Raw genomic sequence first — 21,846 nt, forward strand, 5'->3', positions numbered from 1 at the left:
ATCGTAATCGAACTTTGTTGGACATGGTTCGATCCATGATGAGCTTCACTGAGCTTCCACCTTCATTTTGGGGCTATGCGCTTGAAACGGCGGTATTGTTGTTAAACAACGTCCACACTAAAGCAGTGGACAAAACACCATACGAGTTATGGAATGGCAAAGCTCCTAAGTATTCGTACTTGAGGATTCGGGGATGTCCTGCTTACGTGAAGCAGACAGTGGGAGATAAGTTGGATAGTCGATCCACCTTATGTTATTTTGTAGGGTATCCGAAGAATTCAATCGGATATTATTTCTATTATCCTGCTGAAACAAAGGTGTTTGTTTCAAGGAATGCCACCTTCTTGGAGAAGGAGTTCTTATTGGATAAGAAAAGCGAGATGATGGAACTCGAAGAAATTCGAGAAGAACCCGAAATACAAAATAACGATCCTACACCTCAGGAACCATTGATAGACACGCCTGTACCTAGAAGATCCGAGAGGACTTCTAGACCTCCTATTCGATATGGTCTTCTTCTTGAAGGGGATCAAGATGAACCCGATGTTGGATGTGATCCAAGAAACTTCAAGGAAGCAATTTCTGATGCGGATTCAAATTTATGGCTTGAAGCTATGCAGTCGGAAATAGATTCGATGCATACAAACCATGTTTGGTCTTTAGTAGATCCTCCCGATGGAATTCTTCCAATAGGGTGTAAACGGATCTACAAGAGAAAGCTTGGGCCTGATGGTAAGGTATTGACCTATAAGGCGCGATTGGTGGCGAAAGTTTATACTCAAAGACAAGAAGTTGACTATGATGAAACCTTTTCACCAGTTGCAATGTTCAAGTTCATAAGAATCCTTATTGCCATAGCTGCTTGGTATGACTATGAGATATGGCAAATGGATGTGAAGACTGCTTTTCTTAATGGAGACATTAAGGAAGAAATCTATATGAAGCATCCTGAGGGGTACACATCCATGGGAAGCGAGCATAAGATATGCAAGCTTCAGAGATCAATTTATGGTCTAAAACAAGCATCAAGAAGTTGGAACCAGAAATTTGATGAAACAATAAAGGATTTTGGTTTCATCAAGAACCCGGAGGAACCATGCGTGTACAAGAAAGTAGTTAAGGATGCTGTGACATTCTTAGTACTTTATGTTGATGACATCCTACTCATTGGGAATGACGTAGGGATGTTGCAGTCAACAAAGATATGGTTATCAGGTAGATTCTCGATGAAGGATTTGGGTGAGGCATCCTATATTCTAGGGATACAGATCTATAGAGATAGATCTAAGAGAATGATAGGACTCACTCAATCAACCTACATCGACACCATATTGAAACGGTTTTCAATGGATGGGTCCAAGAGAGGACATCTACCCATGTGTCATGGAGTTTCTCTATCCAAGTCTATGTGTCCCAAGACGGATGAAGAGATAGAGAAAATGACACATGTACCATATGCGTCAGCCATAGGTAGTATCATGTATGGGATGATATCTACCAGACCGGATGTAGCATTTGCTCTGAGTGTCACGAGCAGATATCAAGCTAATCCCGGTCAAATGCATTGGAAAGCCGTGAAGGATATTCTTAAGTACTTACGAAGGACTAAGAATATGTTCATGGTATATGGAGGAAGAGAACTAAAATTGGAAGGCTATACCGACTCTAGCTTCCAAAGTGACGTGGATGACTCGAAGTCAACCTCTAGATTTGTGTTCATGCTCAATGGCGGTGCTGTCTCTTGGAAGAGTTCCAAGCAGGACACCACAGCGGATTCCACCACTGAGGCAGAATACATTGCAGCATCAGCTGCTGCTAAAGAGGCCGTTTGGATGAGGAATTTCGTCCAAGAGTTGGGCGTCATTCCTGAAGTTGTTGGTCCAGTCCCGGTGTACTGTGACAACACGGGTGCCGTTGCTCAGGCAAAGGAACCAAGGTCTCATCAAAGATCCAAACACGTACTAAGGAAATACCACATCATCCGGGAGATTGTGGAAAGAGGAGACATCACTATCGACAGAGTGGCCTTTGCAGACAATATCGCTGATCCACTTACTAAGCCCTTGCCAGGACCATTATTTGACAAACATCGCGAAGCAATGGGTCTACGTAGTATGACTAGTTGGCTTTAGGGCAAGTGGTAGATTGAAAGAGTAGGTGCCCGGTGAGCCAACTTGTGGCTAAGGGCTTTGATGACTCTTTGTATAAATAATCTTTTGTTTAATATAATTTACACTTTTATTAATAGCAATGACTTTATCTTTCTTCATATTGTTATATTGTGATATACTATTGTTGTTTTGATAAAGACCTTGAATATACTATAGTGTATGTAAGATGTGGTAGAACATGGAGATGTCTATCATGAAACACATCTTATAGTCACTGTGTATTCTAAACTGTTCCTAGTCGATTGAGCCGTCCGATAATAAGGATAAGGATCGCTCGAGTTTGAGACTAGCATTTGCGATGTAGAGTACCACGTTTCATTGGTAAGGAACATAGAGATGTTCAAAGCATGCAAATGGATATTCATACGATGAATGATCGAACTACCCTATCCGGACTTTCCAAGTGGTTATCACTTATCGAGTGGATAAAGTCCGCGGTTTTGGTTGTACACCATTAGTCCTTACTACTTGAAACATCATTGAGACTCTATATGTTAGTACTGTGCTTTGACTCGTTTACCGACTCTATTGGGGTCATCAGGTGTCGGGATTGGGTACAGTTACAACACATATAGGAGTCGATGCTTTGTTGTCAAGGATTCACCACATACTTGCGAGTGTGGATATCCTATGCGATCTGAGGAGATATTAGTGTGACGAATCTCTGGCCAGAGTACATGATGTGTTTTAAGAAATGGTTTCTTAGTAACACATGCGATGTCACTATTTGATCTTCAAGATGTATTGCATAGTTATCGAATCTCGAACGACTCTCGATTTACCAATGGTTGTTGATTCGATCGGGATATATGGATGAAGGGACCGTATTGTACGCTAACCAAAATCTATTGGTTCTTGCAGTCACTATCAGTGATACCTAGGGAATCATGGGGCGATGTTGCTAGGCGCTCTTACCATGATTCGATGGGCAAGTCGGAAATTGTTGTTCCGAGTCACAAGGAGTTGTGAGCCCACGGATAACTGTATCCCTGAACCATTGAGGGTCACACAGAGTAATGGATTTTTAATCCCCGTTGAGATAGTTAAATTTAAAGAGTTAAATTTAATGAACAAAGAAGTTGGACTTCTTATTTAAGAGTAGAGGAGTAAGATTTCCTAAAATGACATAGGGATGGGCATTTTTGGAAATCACTGAATTCGGATTCAGAAAAATTTATCTTGACTTTAAAAGGTGCAGAAATGGTTTCTGTGCACATTGGTGAAATCGGTTTATCAATCGGAGTCATGATGAATTTTATATTAATTTCTGAACATGCGGGCTTTGCTTGTCGGGCTTGAACTTATGACTAATGGGCCCTAAGCTGTTAGCGGCCTACATTATAAATAAGTTATTGCAGTACAGAAATTACACACAATAGGTCACAAATTTTTGAAAACCCTTGTATTTTTCTCTAACAGTGGCCGCCCCCCTCCCCTCTGCTCGGTAAAATCCAGTATGTGAATTTTGAATTACAGTCTGGTTTAACGGATCAAATTCGTTAATTCTCTTCGTAGAAACTTCTGATAGATTTTCTAGTGCAATCTATCAGCGGGATTAATTATCCGTTTGTGGACCTGATTGAAGAACAGTTCGTCCATCAGTTCCAGGGATATACAACAAGAGCAGAGAAATCTGTTGGTGTCCATAATCTCGATTCGAGATTGGAGGTAAAAATTTATAATTGTTATTTAATTTTTACACACACAATTTAATCGTAAAAGTTTTGATACCCATTATGGAATCGTTCCATATAAAATTTTTAAACTTCCGCTGCACCGGGTATCAATTCTGATTGATCTAATCGCCGAGTTCTCCAACAAACCCTTGCTAGATATTATAACAATTTCAATATTTGCGTTTTAGTCCCTGAAAAATCCAATTTTTGCAAAATAGACCCTAATCAAAATCGAGTCGGCTCGTGAACTCTGGAAACTCTGATTATCTCAAATAAGCTCAATTAAGATAAAAACGGGGCTTTACAAATCGTTAATCACGGATACGGGTCACTACAATTCACCTAGACATGACCTATAGAAGTACGTAAATACTGATTGAGATATGCAGCTGAGTATGCATTCTTATGTGTTGCATTTTATTTGCCATGATATTCATGTATTACTGTTCATATTTTGCATGTCCGTGTATCACGTTGAGCCGAATCTCCTTTGAGATAGCCATGTTTAGTTTGGTTGTTCAGCCCCAGTTTGTGGACGATTAGATATCATGAGTCACAATGGTCGACGGATCGGGAGATCTATGATGTTTCCAGGACATTCCAGATCCATGTCCAGATGATTGTGCTTGTTATTCAGAGGGGTACTTCGAAGTCGATACTATGCATTCTGGTGCCTTCAATCTGAGCATGAGTTTTTCTTGTTGATCTAGTTACCTAGTCATTGTCATATGCATGCACAAATAGGTTTGGTGTACTCATATTTATTTTACTGAACATTAGCACTTACGTTCTTGTTTTCATATTAGACACCCCATTCCATGGGGCAGACCTCAGGTTGGATGACACAGGCAGGAGTGAGCCTCGAGGCAAAAAGCAGCGCCATTGAGATTTCTGTTATTTAGTTTAGTTGTTTAACCTAGGTTGTATTATGATACATTGATTTTGATATGGTTTTACCTTAACCAGTATTTCAAATTGATGATTTTGATTTCTTATTAATGTCATTTAGGATTGAATTTCATGCTTAAGTATTATTAGTATGTTATTCCGGAGCAGGTCACCTCATTTATGGCATCAGAGAATGCATTAGATTTTTTGGGATATTGAACCTTGATTTGGGTTGATTTTCTTTGTGTCTTGTAGATGGAAAGACAAGATGACGAGAGAATTCACGCCAGTATGGACTGATGGGGTGATGATGAGGGTCGTGATCGCCATCTGGAACATCGACACCATCACCATGAAGGGCGTCATCTCTTTGATATGCATATGAACCTTCAGATGGGACCCAAGTCACTAGTAGGCAGAGATTCAGCTGAAATGGACGATAATTGGTTGGAACGTATGGAAGGTTGTTTTCGAGTGTTCATTACCACTGAGGAAAATCATCTGGAGGCGGTGAATTTCCTCCTGGAGGGCCATTTTCGTAAGTGGTGGAAGTCTGTTTCCACTCCACTGCTGTAGGAGCAAGGTACGGTTACTTGGGCTGATTTTTGTACTGCATTCACGAAGTTTTATTTTCCTCCTGCCCTTATCCAGGTCAATTCTATATAGATCTTGTCGTTGAAGCAAGAGAACATGTATTTGGATGAGTATCAGCAAAAGTTCTTTGAGATCTTACTTTATTGCCCTCATATTCACTCCAGCTCTGAGGAAAAGTTTAACGTCCCAAAACTCAAGTACGCTACTAAACATACATTCTTTTAAAAATTCGGGAAAAATTTGCGGAAATAAAAGATTTATTTAAAAGGGAAGAATTTGCACCATCATTTGAATGAAATAATCCTCATCATCGTTTACCTAAATAAACCAACAGAAAAATAAATAAAACTTTTTTTTCTTTCAATTAAAATAAAATGTGCACAACATAACAGTTCTTCTGACAACACGCTCAAGCATCTACTGTCCGCCCGTTTGCTCCGCTTCAGGTCCACCTCCATATTCATCAATAAAATCATCTAGAGCGACATTACCTGCACCATTCAAATATAGTGAGTCTAAAGACTCAACAAAAATATACATACATAAATCATGTATAAAACCTGAGACTTAATGCAATATCATAACATGAACATATCATAAAAACTTGTCATGTATGGGTGATGAGATACATGCAATTGTATCAATGGATTCCCATGATCACGGATTCATTGTACAACAAACATATAGCATAATGGCCTTAGCCACTTAAACTTGCATTCTTTGGAAAGGTCCTCCTCGGAGCTCATCCCAAGGCGTCAGTCCTATATTTCCATCTCGTGAGGACATCATTTGGAAAGGCCCTCCCCGGAGCTCATCCTGAGGCACCAATCATGTATTTCCACCACAAGAACACATACACCATCAAAATATTTTCCATGCATACACCATAACATCATCATCATCATCATAAAATTCGTCATACTTCTCGAACTTCATCATTTTCATCAAATCATGCTCTTTAAACTTTCGTGATAAAAAATCATGCATGCTAAAACTGGTATAAAATAAAACACACATTTAACTTTTCATAAGATTTCATGTCTTACATAATGAACATAACTTTCTTGAAGAAATATAGCATATAGATGCATTACATACCTTAATCGATCCACGTGAGTTCCGTCCGTCCCGAACATCCGAATTTGAAATTTTTTTCGATTGAACATCTTAAAAACACTTAAAATAGCTTAAAAGATCATAAACTTGAATTTAAGACCTCAAATGCACGAAATGAAAATTTCTGGACAGAACCTTTTTCGCCAGGGCGAAAAATTTTCAGCTCCAGAGCAGGATCACGCCTAAGTATTAGGCGATATCCCTGGGGTTCCCAGGCAGGTCAGTGCTGTGCGACTTGACCAAAAGAAATACTAACACAACTCTTTTCAACCCCTTCGACTCCTTTTTGAGAAAATATTCACCCACGCGTTGAAAGGAACGAGTATACACCAGAGGGAGCATCAAAACTTGGAGGAAAATCATTAAAAACATTCCATCATCCAAAAGTTTGATTCAAAACACCACATACACCATACACACACCAAAAATTCTGAATTTTCACATCTAAATCTATAAACTTCTTTAAAATTTTGCACCCAAAATATCAAGAACGAATCACACTTCATAATTTACATCATTATCTTAAAAACTCTCATAAATTATGCATAATAGATAATACAATATATACACATCAATACACATGACTTTTCATAGTAAAATACCTACACTCTTGAATGGTTGTTTCAAAACATTAAAAACTTGCATGATCGTTAAGTTGGGATTTCACCTACACTTTGGGAGCGATCTAGCCTGGAACAGTGAAGAACTCGACCTAGATTTTGAACGCAGATTTGAATGTGAAGGGGGGAAATAAATAAGGGATGTAGGCGGCGTCCAATAAGGGAAAGGGGAAGGAATTGACGCCTATTCAATTTGTGACTAATGGGCTTGGAAGTCGGCCCGTTAGTCGCAAACACTAACTTTTAAAGTTTTTCCTCCTCTCAAATTTTTAAAATTATGTTAAAGCATTAAACTTACAAAAAGATAAAATATTTTCTCTTGACCTCGTTCGACGACTAGTGTAATTCCTTCAGTCCAGTATTAATCCCAACCTGAAAATATTAAACTAACTTGAAAAACATTAAATATCAGGCATATACATAGCATCACATAATTTAAAAATAAATTTTAAATTTCATAAATAAAACGCATAAAACCATATAAATCATTTAAAATTTTCGTGAGTGAGCTAGTGGACTTTTGGACCTTACAACTCTACCATCTTTAAAAAAATTTCATCCTCGAAATTTGACTTACTAAACAATTTTGGATAGCAACTATGCATATCATCCTCAATTTCCCATGTGTCTTAATCTTCTACCAACTGGTTACGCCATAGAATTTTCACTATTCCAATCTCTCGGTTTCTCAACTTCCTAACTTGTCTTTCCAAGATTTGAACTGGCATATCCTCATAAGACAAGTCTGGCTCCCACTTTAATGGTTCGTGACGAATCACATGGGATGGATTCGCAACACACTTCTTCAATATGGAGATATGAAAGATTTGTACGCTTGCCAAGTTTTGAGGCAACGCTACTCGATAAGCTCGAGCCCCAACTTTCTCTAGGATCTCGAAAGGTCTTATGTACCTTGGAATCAGCTTCCAATTTTTTCCAACCCTCATCAATCCCTTCCAAGGTGACACCTTCAAGAATACATGGTCACTAATCTTGAACTCCAAGTCTCTACGTCACTGGTCGACATAGATTTTTTGATGGCTCTGAGCTGTCAACATTATGTCTCTGATCTTAGCTATCAGACTCACTGTCTGAATCACTATTTCTGGTCCCAACACAACTCTTTCTCAAACTTCATCCCAATCTAAGTGAGTCCTAAAATTCCTCCCATACAGTGCCTCATAAGGAGGCATACCAATAGTAGCTTGATAACTATTTTTGTAAGTGAACTCCACTAAAGGAAACTTCGACTCCTAAATTCCTCTGAAGTTGATTACACAAACCCTGAGCAAATCCTCGAGTATCTAAATCACTTGCTCTGAGTATCCATTTTTCTATGGGTGTAATATTGTGCTAAAATCTAATTTCGTACCTAATCCCTGCTGTAAAATCCCCCAAGATCCCGAGGTAAACTTATGTTCTCTATCAGACACTATCCTGGCTGGAACTCCATGCAATCTGACTATCTCTAAAATGTACAATTATGCATACTAATTCATCGAGAAGTTATTACTAAAAGGTAGGAAATGAGCTGACTTCTTCAGTCTGTCAACTATCACCCAAATGGAATTCATCCTTCATGGTGTAATTGGAAATCCTACCACGAAGTCTATGGTGACATCTTCCCACTTCCATGTGGCAATCGGTAATGGTTTCAGAATTACTGCTTGACTCTTATGCTCAGCTTTCACTTGTTGGCATGTCAGACATTCGTTCACAAACTTAACGATGTCCTTCTTCATACCTTGCCACCAAAACAAAAACTGCAGATCCTTAAACATTTTTGTACTCCCAAGATGAATGAAATACAGTTTAGTATGTGCTTCTATCATCACATCTACTCTCAGTGAGTCCGCTGCTAGCACTCACATTCTTCCTTTGTGATGCACAATCCCATATTTGAATGTATACAAAGAACCACATTTGGTCTCATCCCTTTTCTTCCACACATCCAACTGTTTGTCTGAAGCTTGGCCTGCTCGAATTCTATCAAGTAAATTTGGTACCATGATTAAAGCTGATAATATGCACTCTTCCTCCAATTTGACCACTTCTAACCTCAGATTCTCAAAATCTTCAATCAACTCTCGCTGAGTTGTCAAATGGTTCAAAGTCTCAGAATTGCGACTCAAGGCATCTTCTACTACATTAGCCTTACCCGGATGGTAGCTAATGTCAAACTCGTAATCTTTCACTAGTTCCAACCATCGCCTCTACCTCATATTCAACTCCTTCTGAGTGAATAAGTACTTTAGCACTACAAGAAAAATGCAAATAGACAACATGCAAAATACAACGTTTTCATGCAAAAACTGTTGTATTTTAGTTTTTACAACAGTTTTTATTGAAACTGTTGTCTGTAAGAGTTTTTTTTAAAGAAAAGACATCAGTTTTAAAAAAAATGTTGTCTTTTAGCTTATTTTTGCGGTCAAAGACAACCGTTTTGTTAAAAAATGTAAACAGTTGTCTTTGAGCGTTTTTTCCCATGATTATATTGTTCAAATACAACAATTTTGAAAACTGTTGTGGTTAAGTATATTTTTTAAAATTATTTGATTAAAAGACAACACTTTCTTTAAAATGTGGTCAATTGAACAAATTTTAGTATATAACAATAATATATATTAACACTGCAACAAAAACTGGATACAACAATGGATATATTCTGTTGTCGTAGGGGTCAAAAAACCGTTGTACTTTAAGGTGTTGTCGAAAATATACCCAACGACAATGGATAAAATCCGTTGTCATTGCTTTCAAAAGACAACGAAATGACAACGGTTTTTATCCGTTGTCGTATATAGAACTTTTAACAACACCGAAAATTACAACAGTTTTAAAGTGACAAAGACAACGGATTTTATCCGTTGTCGTTGCTCAATAACAAAACAAAAAAAAATTAATATACAAATTTTCAATATTATAAATAAAAAAATATTTAAAATTTCGAAAATAAAATTTAATATACAATTTTTCAATGTTACAAATCAATATTCTAATTTTAAATTCTAAATCAATCTACACTAGAAAATATATCGATCGAGTTATGAACTAATCTATATAAATTAACTCGGAACTTTCCTATACATCGAGTTATGAACTAATCTATATAAATTAACTTGGAACACTCCTTATAGATTAACATCCACCATTATCCCTTGCATCCCGGCTATCTGCACAAGTTGACAAATTCAGGTAGTAGAAAAGAGTATCAACAACAGTAAACATCAGCATTGTCTTTCTCATCATTCTTATCTTCTTCTAAAAAAACACAGGAAATAAATTAAGTCAGTGCAGATTTTTGTAATTTGAGTATACATGTTTCCACATCTAAGCAGATTTCAAGAACACAAAACACAACAGTTTATATGAATTTCTTCGTTAGAATAAACTGTTTTCATGAACTGTAAACAAACACATAAATTATATTAGTAAAAAAATCAATAATGAAGAAGCACAATGATATAAAGACAATTATTTAAGAATACTCTGAAGAAAAAGCAATACCAAAACAATCCATAAAGCATACAAATTCTAGACTGAGCAACTTTCATAAAAAAATCATAATGTATTCAATCTTGAATCAAATCAAGTGCCGTTGAATATGCTAGATAACTTGAAGCCCAACCATTTATCTTCACACATATTTATCAAATAAATTCATTCCATGATCCAAATCCTATGTGCAATTTACAAGTTTAATTTCGCATGTCCTGTATTTGTAGATTGTATGCTCTGTATCAGAGATTGCATAACGCACTCAATAAAAATCGAAATATTACAAGACCAGCGCCAAATAAAAGATAACTTGATTGTCTACAACTTTTATTTGAATTACAACTTTGAATAATGTGTGAAATTTCCCTAGTAATTCAAAGAACACCACACAAAAGCAAAGACCCGAATGAAACTCCATACCTGCACCGGCCAGTTTAGTAAAAACTCCATATCTCATTCATTTCAAAACCAATTCGATCATAACCTTTCTCATTTTCCAGAGCCAAAATCACCAGTGCATTGGCACTATGATCTTAAAAGCAGATACAGGAGCTACTATCTATAAAATTATCACATTAAATAAATAAAAATGGAAGAACTTACTGGAGCAAGAATCATCGACTCATCAAACAACCACATAAGAATTCAATTACCTTGCCCAAGTCAATTGATGAACCATATTATTTGTCTGATTTTTCATCCTCCCTTTCTTCTTTCGAATACTTCCTTGATTGACATAATTTTGGCGAAGCAAACCTGCACTGAGGAGAACTCAAATAGATAGTCACTGGGATACTTCTGATTGTCAGGAATCACACTTGAAACACAAAAGCTAAAAAAATACTACCTTACTGTTCCGTGCTCGGACAGAAACATGAGATAGAACATCAGGCATATCTGGGGTCAGTACTGCCACAGAGCCATTGGGAATTTCTTCTTCCCCTCTAACTGATTTGGCCACTAAGATTGTAGGTTTCGAGAAATATTTATTCTCTAGCATACACAGTTATCTCTTCACCACTCATAGTTTTGTATTGTACTCCTTTAACAGTCCCCTTTTCTTCGACCAAGGATGTCACTGTCCCTTGTTCGAGTCTCACGCTGATCCAAGAAAACATCATCACATGATCAGATAACAAAAAAAAAAAGAAAGAAAACAGAAAGAAATGTTTTCAAGTTGAGAAGCCAACCATACTTGGGCAGAGTCGCGGCCTTTTCTCTCATCTTCTGTATAAATTGGCCATTGTGAAAGCTTCTACCCGAGACATCCGAGTTAAATTTCTCCAGGGGAAAAGATAACTTAGCGCCTTTACCATCCTTGTAAAGGGCGTATCCGTAAACAGGTTTAGCATCGATGTCGCTCACGCAATCTGCAGTTACATTCAAACAATTCATTATCACAACTAAGTCATGGAAAAACACATGCATGATCTAACAGGTGCAGCTAAGAAATTAAGTTTCAGCCACACCTTCCAGGCCTAACTCAATTAGTTTAAAATATCCTCCAGGCTGTAAAAGTTTGCCAAGTATATGATCTGGCTCGGTTAAGTCTCTTTCGATCACATGAACTCGACGTCCCTCCTGAAATTTGAACCAACAAAATTGAATCATCAGTGTCATATGCATTTGAGTTTGACTTATAGCCGTGTTATAATCCATAAAGACTCTTTTCATAATATAATTTGCTTCTCTTAGGCAGCTCAGCGAGCTTGTAACTCTATTATCTCTACTTAGACCAGAGAGATTTTAAAAGATTAAATAAATGCATCCCCGATAAAGATTTTACAGTCACGCTGATCAAATCAGAATGCAATCATATTGAGCTACTACCACAAAATAATATAATGTACTAGGATTTCAAGGACGGACGCCGACACGATAAAAGCGGCCATAAGTTTTACAAGGTAACCAATTTTTTTTTGATGCACGTATCTCCACAGTGCTTTCATAAACTGATATTCACAGCTAATTTAGATCCATAAAAATATTGTATTTGCAAAATACGCATGATATAAATAAGGAGAATGCTCCATAAAAAGTAGATATACACACGAAGCAAACTTCAAATTTGGGTGGACAACCTCCCTCACTAAAGCTGTTTAAGCCACAAAGATCTATTGCATATAAGGGAATGAACAAGGTAATACTTTTTATAAGATATTTAAATCTAAAAGGTTCAGTGTACCTCTCACGCCCTTTTTTAATGCCCAGTGGATTGACATCTTTATAGAAAGCATCCACGTGCACCAATCAAACCAATCTAAATGTGCAGGCTTTTAACAATAAAAAAAACATGAGAATAGATACAAAACAAGATTTTAAGTGATTGAAAATCTGGCAAACTTTATTATTTGTAACTTCTTATGCGTAATATGAGTGAAGCCTTGAAGGTACCTTTGTGCCCCTCCAATATCTTGCACATGAAGCCATGAGATGCTAAGTGAACATGAAACAGTAACAAACAATCATATTAAATGCTGAAACGAATGACAATGGAGAAGCCGAAAGAAAACCTTGTTTCGCAAAATAAGAAAACACGTAACATACATAAACACGAATATCCATCACACCAGAAGGAACACTAAACTATGTGATACTTCATAGATCTAGCCATAGAGCAAACCTACTGATGCCATTGTTACCATAAAATTTTCAAACACAAGTCGGATCTACAAACATCAATTACTTGGTTATATTAATCGAAATAACTACATTTCAAATACAATTGATGTTACTCATTTGACGAACAGCATACCTAGAAACATTGAAGAAGCAACCTGTTACCCGTACGAAGTTTTCGAGTCCCGAATAGCAGGCATACGACACTTCTCTATGAGCACATCAAATTTCGCCACTCTCTACCAACAAAACTAATTGCAAACGTAAATAATCAAACCCCAATTGTTAAATCTTCTTGCTTCAGGAATAATATTAATAATCCCCAAGGCTCAAATTAAACCCAAATTTCCAATCCCACATAAAGATCCGGTCTCCGCAGCTGCAAGATGCAAGCTAATAAAAAATGAAAAAATGGACCTTCTTGCAAGTTAAAGGAGAAGCCAGAAAGTAAACGCAATCCGTGTTCCTCTTGACGACTTCTTCCTCAGCAAGTGAAGGGCCCGCCATCCTCGAAGCTTCAAAAAATCAAAAAATAAATAGATATTGGTGCGGATCTAGGGTTTAAGAAGAATCTGAAAAGGGATGGAAGAATCAAAGAGACGAATACATACAGAGATTCAGAAGAGCTCGCAGAAACATCCAAAATCTGAATTCCAAATAATAACGAAATTATTGTGGTGAATTTAACAATTAACTTCCTTGGATCAATCGAGAGTCGAGCTTCGCATAAGAAGAGAGCTTAACATCGAGATCGCCTTGAATTTTTTTCGCGCCTCTTTGCGGAGCTCTTCTCATCCCGACTCCTGCAAAATTCCAAAAAAATGAAGCCATGAAAATGAAGGTGAAGGTTCCAGTTGGTGAGGATGAGGAGCGGAGAGAAGAGAGGAGGCGAAGGAGAATCGTGCATGAAAGGGTCGACATAATATTGTTGGGCTAGGGCTTGTGTATTATATGTGTATATGTATATATATATATGTGTGTGTGTGTTTAAAAAAAGGATTGTGTATTTTTAAAAAAAGGATTGTGTATATATTGTGTATTGTGTATATATATATGTGTGTGTGTTTAAAAAAAGGATTGTGTATTTAAAAAAAGGATTGTGTATTATATGTGTATATATGTGTGTGTGTGTGTGTGTTTAAAAAAAATAAAAAAAGAAAATCAAAGACAACGGATTAAGATAAGTGTTGTCTTAAACTACATAAAATAATAGAGAAAGACAACGGTTAAAAATAACCGTTGTCGTAGAGCTTAAAAAACACACGCATACACAATGGTTTTAAAAACCGTTGTCGTAGAACTTCAAAAACCCGCTCCTAGACAACGGCTAATAAAAACCGTTGTCGTAGGCCTAAAAAAATCCGCTCATAGACAACGGTTAATTAAAACAGTTGTCGTAGGCCATAAAAAACCCGCTCATAGACAACAGTTTTAAAAAACCGTTGTCGTAGACACATATAAGACAACGGTTCTTAAAAAAAACCGTTGTCTTTTAGGTGTTGTTGATACCATTATTTGGTGTAGTGAGGTTTTATAATATAAATAAATCAAACACAATACCATTACTTCGCGTCTAACGGAGAAAGAAGGCCCAAACCCGATTCCCAACCCTAGTCGTCGCTTTTTGCCGTCGGAAGATCATTTTCAGTGGAGGAAAACTCCTATTGAAGTTAAAATTGGATAGAGCTCGTTCCAAGCTTCATTTTGACATCAAAATTTCCAAAAACTCGTTTGAGCCTGTCGCATCGCCCCTGTTTCTGCTATAGCTGCACGAGCTTATGTTCTTTGATCGGTGATTTCTTGTATTACAATTATTTCGTCTTTAATTATATATGCATTTGTGTCTTAAAGTCGTGATGCTTTTTTACTGGGGGAGAGAATCGTTTTGTCTGTCTCGCCATTTTCAATCTGCACAGGTTTTATTGTGTTTTTCTTCTCAATTTTCCTGTTTGTTCTTTTCAATCAGGGTTGATTTTGTTTTTGTTGTCTAAAAATGGGGTTTCTGTTGCTAGGGCTATTTGCTCGTGGACAGAATGTTGCTCAAATTTTTATAATGAATTATATTTATTTTTTGATATTTATAGTCAAATCTATGATTTATTTATATTTTTTCATGTAGGGGAGAAAATGTCGGAGTTGCACTTCTAACCTATCCTATTCTGATAGCCTATGATATTCTTTTGTATTAGATAATTTTTTTGCGGCGCTTTTGCTATTCCAATTATGAAACTAGTCACCAACATAAGCGCACCTTCACGATATGGTAAAGTCATTTCTTTAATGTTTAATGCCTGAATTATTCATTTTGCTCGTATTTTTCCGGTTTAGTTTTTCTTTTGTAAAAATTGTGCATTGATTTGCTACCATAATTCGTTTTATCTTCTGCCAAATAATTAGGTAAGAATCAACCTATTTCTGCATCTTCTTTTTAAATGAAATTCAGGATACTTATCATTTTCGAAAGGATATCGATTCGTTGAAAAGCCAATTGAACCAACATGCAGCTTAATTATATCAAAGCTATATATGAGGAATCCAATCTGAATTTACGGCTTCAAATACTCGTGATTCCGCGGCTTCAAGCTTTTAAGTAAGTTTTATGTGTTTTCATATTTCATGCAGAAATTTTGTAGCTATATATGGATTCAACAGCAGGATTATTAATCGAATGAATTGATTTTCTAGTTGTGTAAATATTATTAGATAACTAATTAATTAGACGTGACTTGCATGAACATTTAAAGCCATTCATTAAGTTTATGCTGAATTGAAGAAAATGAGAACTGAAATGCCTGGGTGTGGATTGGGTTTGACTAAGGAAGTTGACATCAATTGGAAAGATTGATTAGTGGAATAAATTAATAAATTTCAATACATTGTTATAGCTAGATTTTAATTGACTTCGAGTTTTATAGCCTTGATTTGTCAAAGAGTAGGCTGTCAGCACGAATTTGTATTTATTTGAGTTTTCATATTTGGTTTGGGATTTTCGAAAATTTCAGCTTGTTTAATTAAGGATTTTCTGATATATTGTGTTGGAAAAATGATTTTGATACCGTAGAAGTTTATATATGAAATTTATGAACGTTGGTCGCTATAATATTATATTAAAGTTACGTCAAAGCGAAAAAAATATTATGCTATTATTTAATCTAGAGATGATTAATGTTAGGAATTTTAATTAAGTAATGAGATTTTAGGAATTTAAAGTTCCTAAATACTTGAAATTGGACATTTAATAAATTTAAATGGTTATGATATTGTTTATAATCGATTGTACGTAAGACCATTTAATTTAATATTCAGGTTGGATTCCTCGTATATAGCTCGGATTTTTAATCGACCATATGCATCATTACATGCGAAAATTGATCAAGCCAAGGGGCAGCACTTGAGTTTCAAAACAAGAAGTTGAGAGACTCGAAAAAGAAAAATTACAGCTCAAGGAAAAAGAAGAGAAAGCTGTCGGCGAAGTAAGCGTCTGTAGAAAGAAGTGCCTAGCTTGACTGAAAATCTGAAGAAGCTTAAGCTGGAGTCTATGGAAAAATATAAGAAAGTGGAAACAACAGAAAGTCATGTTACTGTCCTCTAGAAACAAGCTGCAGATTTACTCCTAGAATATGATCGTCTTTTAGAAGATAACCAAAATCTTCAGAATCAAGCTCTTGGTTGAAATGTGAGGTAATACTTTGATTAATAAAATATGAGATAATACTTTGATTAAGAAAATATGTTGAAATGTACTTTCTTTAGTCTTTCATTAAATTTTCTTGGAGTTGGGGGTGGATCTGATTGAGAGTTTATAGCTGAAATGCATGATTTACTTGAGATTGGTTTGTTGACGAGAGGATTCATGATTATCGTATACTTGAGATTGGTTTATTGATTTAGTTTTGGCTATTTTAATTGAAAAATGAGGCAAGTGTCTAGGGTAATTTTTTTTTTTTAAGTTTCCACAAATAGAGTTGGTTTGACATGATTTTAATCTGTAAGATTTTGTGTCGATATTTTTCATGCTTTATAGTGCTACAACGCCTTCTATTTGTCACAGTTCTCTACACCCAACATCACCGAAGTTGTTTCTTCAACAAACATAAAAGATGGCCTCGGAGTAGAAGTTGATGTAGCTTCTTGGTGAAAATTGAATTTCAAGTTAATTTCAGATTTTTATGTTTATGGTTTTTGTTGTATTTAATTTATCAGCATACTTCAGAATTTTATGTTTATTGATTGGTTGCGTATGAAATTTTTAAAATGTCGTAAATATTATTTTGTAACTTTGGAAAATTGTATAATAATTTTATTTCAATTTTATACTTTGAATGATTTAATTTATAATATTATAATTTTTATTTAATTTTTTTTATTTGAAAAAAGACAACATTTTTTTTTCAGTTGTCGTAGGGGCACAAAACTGTTAAAAGTCAAGCTCAAAGACAACAGTTAAAATCTGTTGTCTTTGAGAGAAAAGACAAAATTGTAAAACTATTGTCTTTTCTCTCAAAGACAACTGATTTTAACTGTTGTCTTTGAGCTTGAATTTTAACAACACGGGATTTTTCAATAGTTTTGAGCCCCCTACGACAAGTGGAAAAAGATGTTATCTTTAGGAGTTTTTCTTGTAGTGTAGGCTCTTATGGTCGGTGAAAATTTGACACTTCTCTCCATACAGATAATATCTCCAGAGCTTCAAAGCGAAAACAACTGCTGTCAACTCAAGATCGTGATTCCGCTCGTGAACTTTCAGCTATCGAGATGCATAAGCTATCATCTTGAATTAAAACAGCCCCCAAACCACTCTTGGAAGCATCTATAAACACTACGAAACAACTGGTGCCCTTTTGGAATCGCTAGCACTGGAGTTGTCATCAATCTCTCTTTTAACTCAACAAAACTCTTCTCACACTGATCCAACCATTCAAACTTCACGCCTGTCCTGGTCAAAGAAACTAGTGGTAGATCTATCTTGGAGAAATCTTGAATGAATCTCCTGTAGTAAGTCAAGAAATTGACAGACTTAATATAACCTATGAGTAAAGTTTACTAGTCTTCTGATTGAATTTGGAGGCAATAATCTAACACCGAGAGATAGATGACATCATTTTGGTTACGACTGTTAGTACTAGACTTCGTACTAATAGATTCGTTATTCCAATAGTTGAGACGACATGTTTTGCCATTGTAAGGGCCTAAGTTTCTGAATTCATTAATAGGTGAATCTTGTAAGATGTTACGACACTGGTGCATTCGTTAAGGCTTGGTACTTCCTAAGAAGGATGTAGCACCCAAGTTAGATAGATTCCATAGGCAGTGTTTATCATTGCAAGGAGAGACTTTTGTATTACCTTTCAGTGTTGTAGACAACACTACTCAGATATTTCAATTGATAGAGATCAATTGTAGGAACAAGGGAGCGATTCTTGTTGAGCTCTAGGAGAACTCTATTGCTAAGATTTTTCAGGAAACAGATGTTATATTTCCTAATTCAGTAATTTTCATGGTTGATCGTAGATTATGGTTAAAGATAGTTTTTGATCTAGTGTGATCTTCAGTACTAGAATCAGTGGTAGTTCCTATCACAGTTTTTATCCACAGTTGATGGTTAGATGTTGATGACTCAGAGGATAGTCTCGAAATCTTTAGTCTTAGTTGGATTGATAAGCAGTTGTCATTATATCGAGTCTCGTTTTTCTTATCTCCAAAAAGGTTTTAATGTAACAGGAATTGTAGTCAGTCAATCCTTTAGGATGACACTATTTTCTCAGTGTAGCAGATTTTCCAGTTGGATTGAAAGATGGTCTGTGATTTTGGGTTTTGATTAAGTGTAACAGATAAGTACGTAGTGCTGGAGGACATTTGGTATATTGTATTGTTAGCCATATGAGATAGACCATTTCTATATTAAGCTCTATAATAAGAGCCAGTACAGTGACTTATGGTTGCAGTAGTTTCTGTATGCAGTAAACTTCGTGAATAAACTCAGTGATTGGTCGCATTACAAAGGGTTATAGTGATACAGTTGGCTGGTTTTGGTCTAGGTGTTGGGAATGTTAATGTTTCTCGGTATCAGATTGAAGAAATGTAAGAGTGATTTTGCGCAGTAACTTGATAGTATTTTCAGGTAAGACCTAGACCTGATTTCGAGGACAAAATCCTTTTAAGTTTGGGAGAATGTAGTCACCCGAATCCCATTTTACGAGCTTCAATGATCAAACATGATTAAGGGATTTTAATACGAATAATCGGACCGAGAAATCGACTTCAGGATGTCCAAAAATGTTCCAAGAATCAAAGTTGACTCCGGGTAGTTCGGACCAAGCGATGTAATTCGAAAGCTGAGGGTGGGATCGAAACCACCGAACGTGAGATCGGAGCTTCCGAAGAGTTAGGCCATGCGTACTAGTGATGTGTCGCCAGCATTTTGACACGCAATCACATGCATGAGATTGGGACATCCAAAGATCGGATCGGAGCTTCTGAACAGGACAGCGGCACATGGCAGACATGTGAGTTCGGAGCTTCCGAACCAGGGATCGGAGCTTCCAAACTCTTGCATATAAATAGATGATGAGATTCTCACATTTGGTATGTGTTTGGAGGTATTTCAATATATTTCAGTGTATATTCTTAGGGTTTTAGCCTTATACTCGAGGGCCGAGCAATAGCGAGGTACTACAGGGCTTGTAGCGGAGCTGTGCTTGGGTCAGGGCCTTCGACATCAGTGGACTGACGACCGACGTAGGTATAGTCCAAAATCCCTATTAGTATTAGGGAGTATCTATTAGCTTAGTTACAGCTTGTATACCAGTATTGTTGATATGGTATTATATTGACCTTTAGACTGAGACTGTAGATACTTGTACATCTAGGCCAGTGATTGAGGTACGTAAAGTAATGACTAAGATATCTAGCGAGTGTGAATTCTTATGTGTTTCAATGTTTTACTGCTTTGATATATGCTGCACATACATATTCATGTTGATCCGAGTTTCCTTGGAATGTATATTCATGTTTTACTACGGTGGTTTAGACGAGTGTGTGGATGTACCCAACAGATTTGACCCCATATGGTACTACATACTCATGGCACTTAGACTAAGCAGATATTGTGAATACCAGTACCCAATCATTTGCATGCATCATAGTATATTTTTATTCTCGTGCTTTACATCTTGAGCGTAGTTCGCTCACGTCCATGTTATTGTATATTTTGGACACCTCATTCGACGGAGTAGGTATGCAGGTGGACTAGGAGCAATATCAATGCATGGTTGGTCGGTGACCAGGGCTTGGTAGCAGGGGTTGTCGGTGATTTCTAGATTAAGCTTTTATTTGGTATATATTTTATTCCAGTTGTTTTCTGCAGCGACCCATTACGAAATCGCCAACTAAAAAAATCTTACACATGAAATTAAAACATAAACAACGATAATCAGAGAAATTGCAGAACACTTAAACCATCTAAAAACTCGGCAGAAAACAACCGGTAAATCACTGGAACCTAATAAATACAACCCAATCGAATAAATATTGAAACAAAGTCTAAAACTGAAAACCTCTGGTAATCTCTTTCTACAAAGCTCTGATCACTGATCAACCACTGAACTCGGTCCTGATCCACTTGAAAACCAATCCCATAGAATGGGATGTTCGAGATAAAAATAGGGACGTGAGCGCTAACACCGAGAACGCAAAGTACGAGTACACAAGTCAATATAATTCATGAAACATGAAATAATGAATGTTTTGGTACACTGGGATCAAGATCTGGAACATCATGCTCAGAACACAGGCGCCACCAGTATGCGCTCGCTACTCCAAAGATACAGTGGGTGCCACATATACTTAAACCTGATCTTGGACTATCACCGTCTGGGTAAAACAACACACGTTGCTCTGTCGATACAGTGAGTGTCAAATGGTATCCGATCGTACAAATAAACCCTAAGGCTGAGTGGCCCTAGAAACAACATGCTATCTTTTGAAAGAATATACAGGCTCAACATGATATGTTAATGCTCAATATAAATTATTAACACTAATATCATGCATCTCATGTAGATAGTAATGCAACACATAAACATGCATAATCGCTGGATATCTCAGTCAATACTTATGTACCTCAACTAATTTCCTAGCAGAACAACTGTTTATAATCCAAGCCTACAAGTCAAGATAATACCATATCACCAATACTTATCTAAAAATTTTAACTAGAATAATAGCTACTATCAATGGTTACTAAGAATCCAGAATTTTACCTGCGTTCGTTGTCAGCCTGCTACTGTCGAAGACCCTGACCCCAGCACGACTCATCTACAAGCCCCGTAGCACCTCTCTAATGCTCGGCCCTCGAAAAGACGACTAAAACACTAAGAATCAGATACTGGCTCGAAACTCACACCTAAAACATGCACTAACTATGAGAAATCTCTCTTCTATTTATAGACGAAGATCGAACCTTCTGATCACTAGTCCGGACGTTCTGAATGCTATTCGGAGCTTCCGATTGTCTTTTTGATCCCTTAATGCCAAACGCATGTCCTTGATTGGACAACTCATTGCTTCCGACACTGTTCAAACCTTCCGAACTCTAGTTCGGAGCTTTCGAACTGTCACCCATCCAATCACCCATCAAAACCCATACCCTGTCTGACTGCAGGT

The 21,846-nt window shown here is 36.7% G+C and overlaps 1 long non-coding RNA gene across 1 annotated transcript; it reads right to left on the bottom strand.

The window, feature by feature from the left end:
* Window positions 1-11,430: 11,430 nt before the first annotated feature.
* Window positions 11,431-13,003, bottom strand: LOC140894496 (uncharacterized). The gene is made up of 5 exons (XR_012153844.1): window positions 12,958-13,003; window positions 12,749-12,836; window positions 12,033-12,144; window positions 11,759-11,933; window positions 11,431-11,664 (listed from the first exon to the last, which is right to left on the bottom strand). It is a non-coding gene; the product is annotated as an uncharacterized lncRNA (long non-coding RNA).
* Window positions 13,004-21,846: the final 8,843 nt, after the last annotated feature.

The sequence above is a fragment of the Henckelia pumila genome, chromosome 4 (genome assembly GCF_033568475.1).
Source record: "Henckelia pumila isolate YLH828 chromosome 4, ASM3356847v2, whole genome shotgun sequence".
Taxonomy (NCBI): Eukaryota; Viridiplantae; Streptophyta; class Magnoliopsida; order Lamiales; family Gesneriaceae; genus Henckelia; species Henckelia pumila.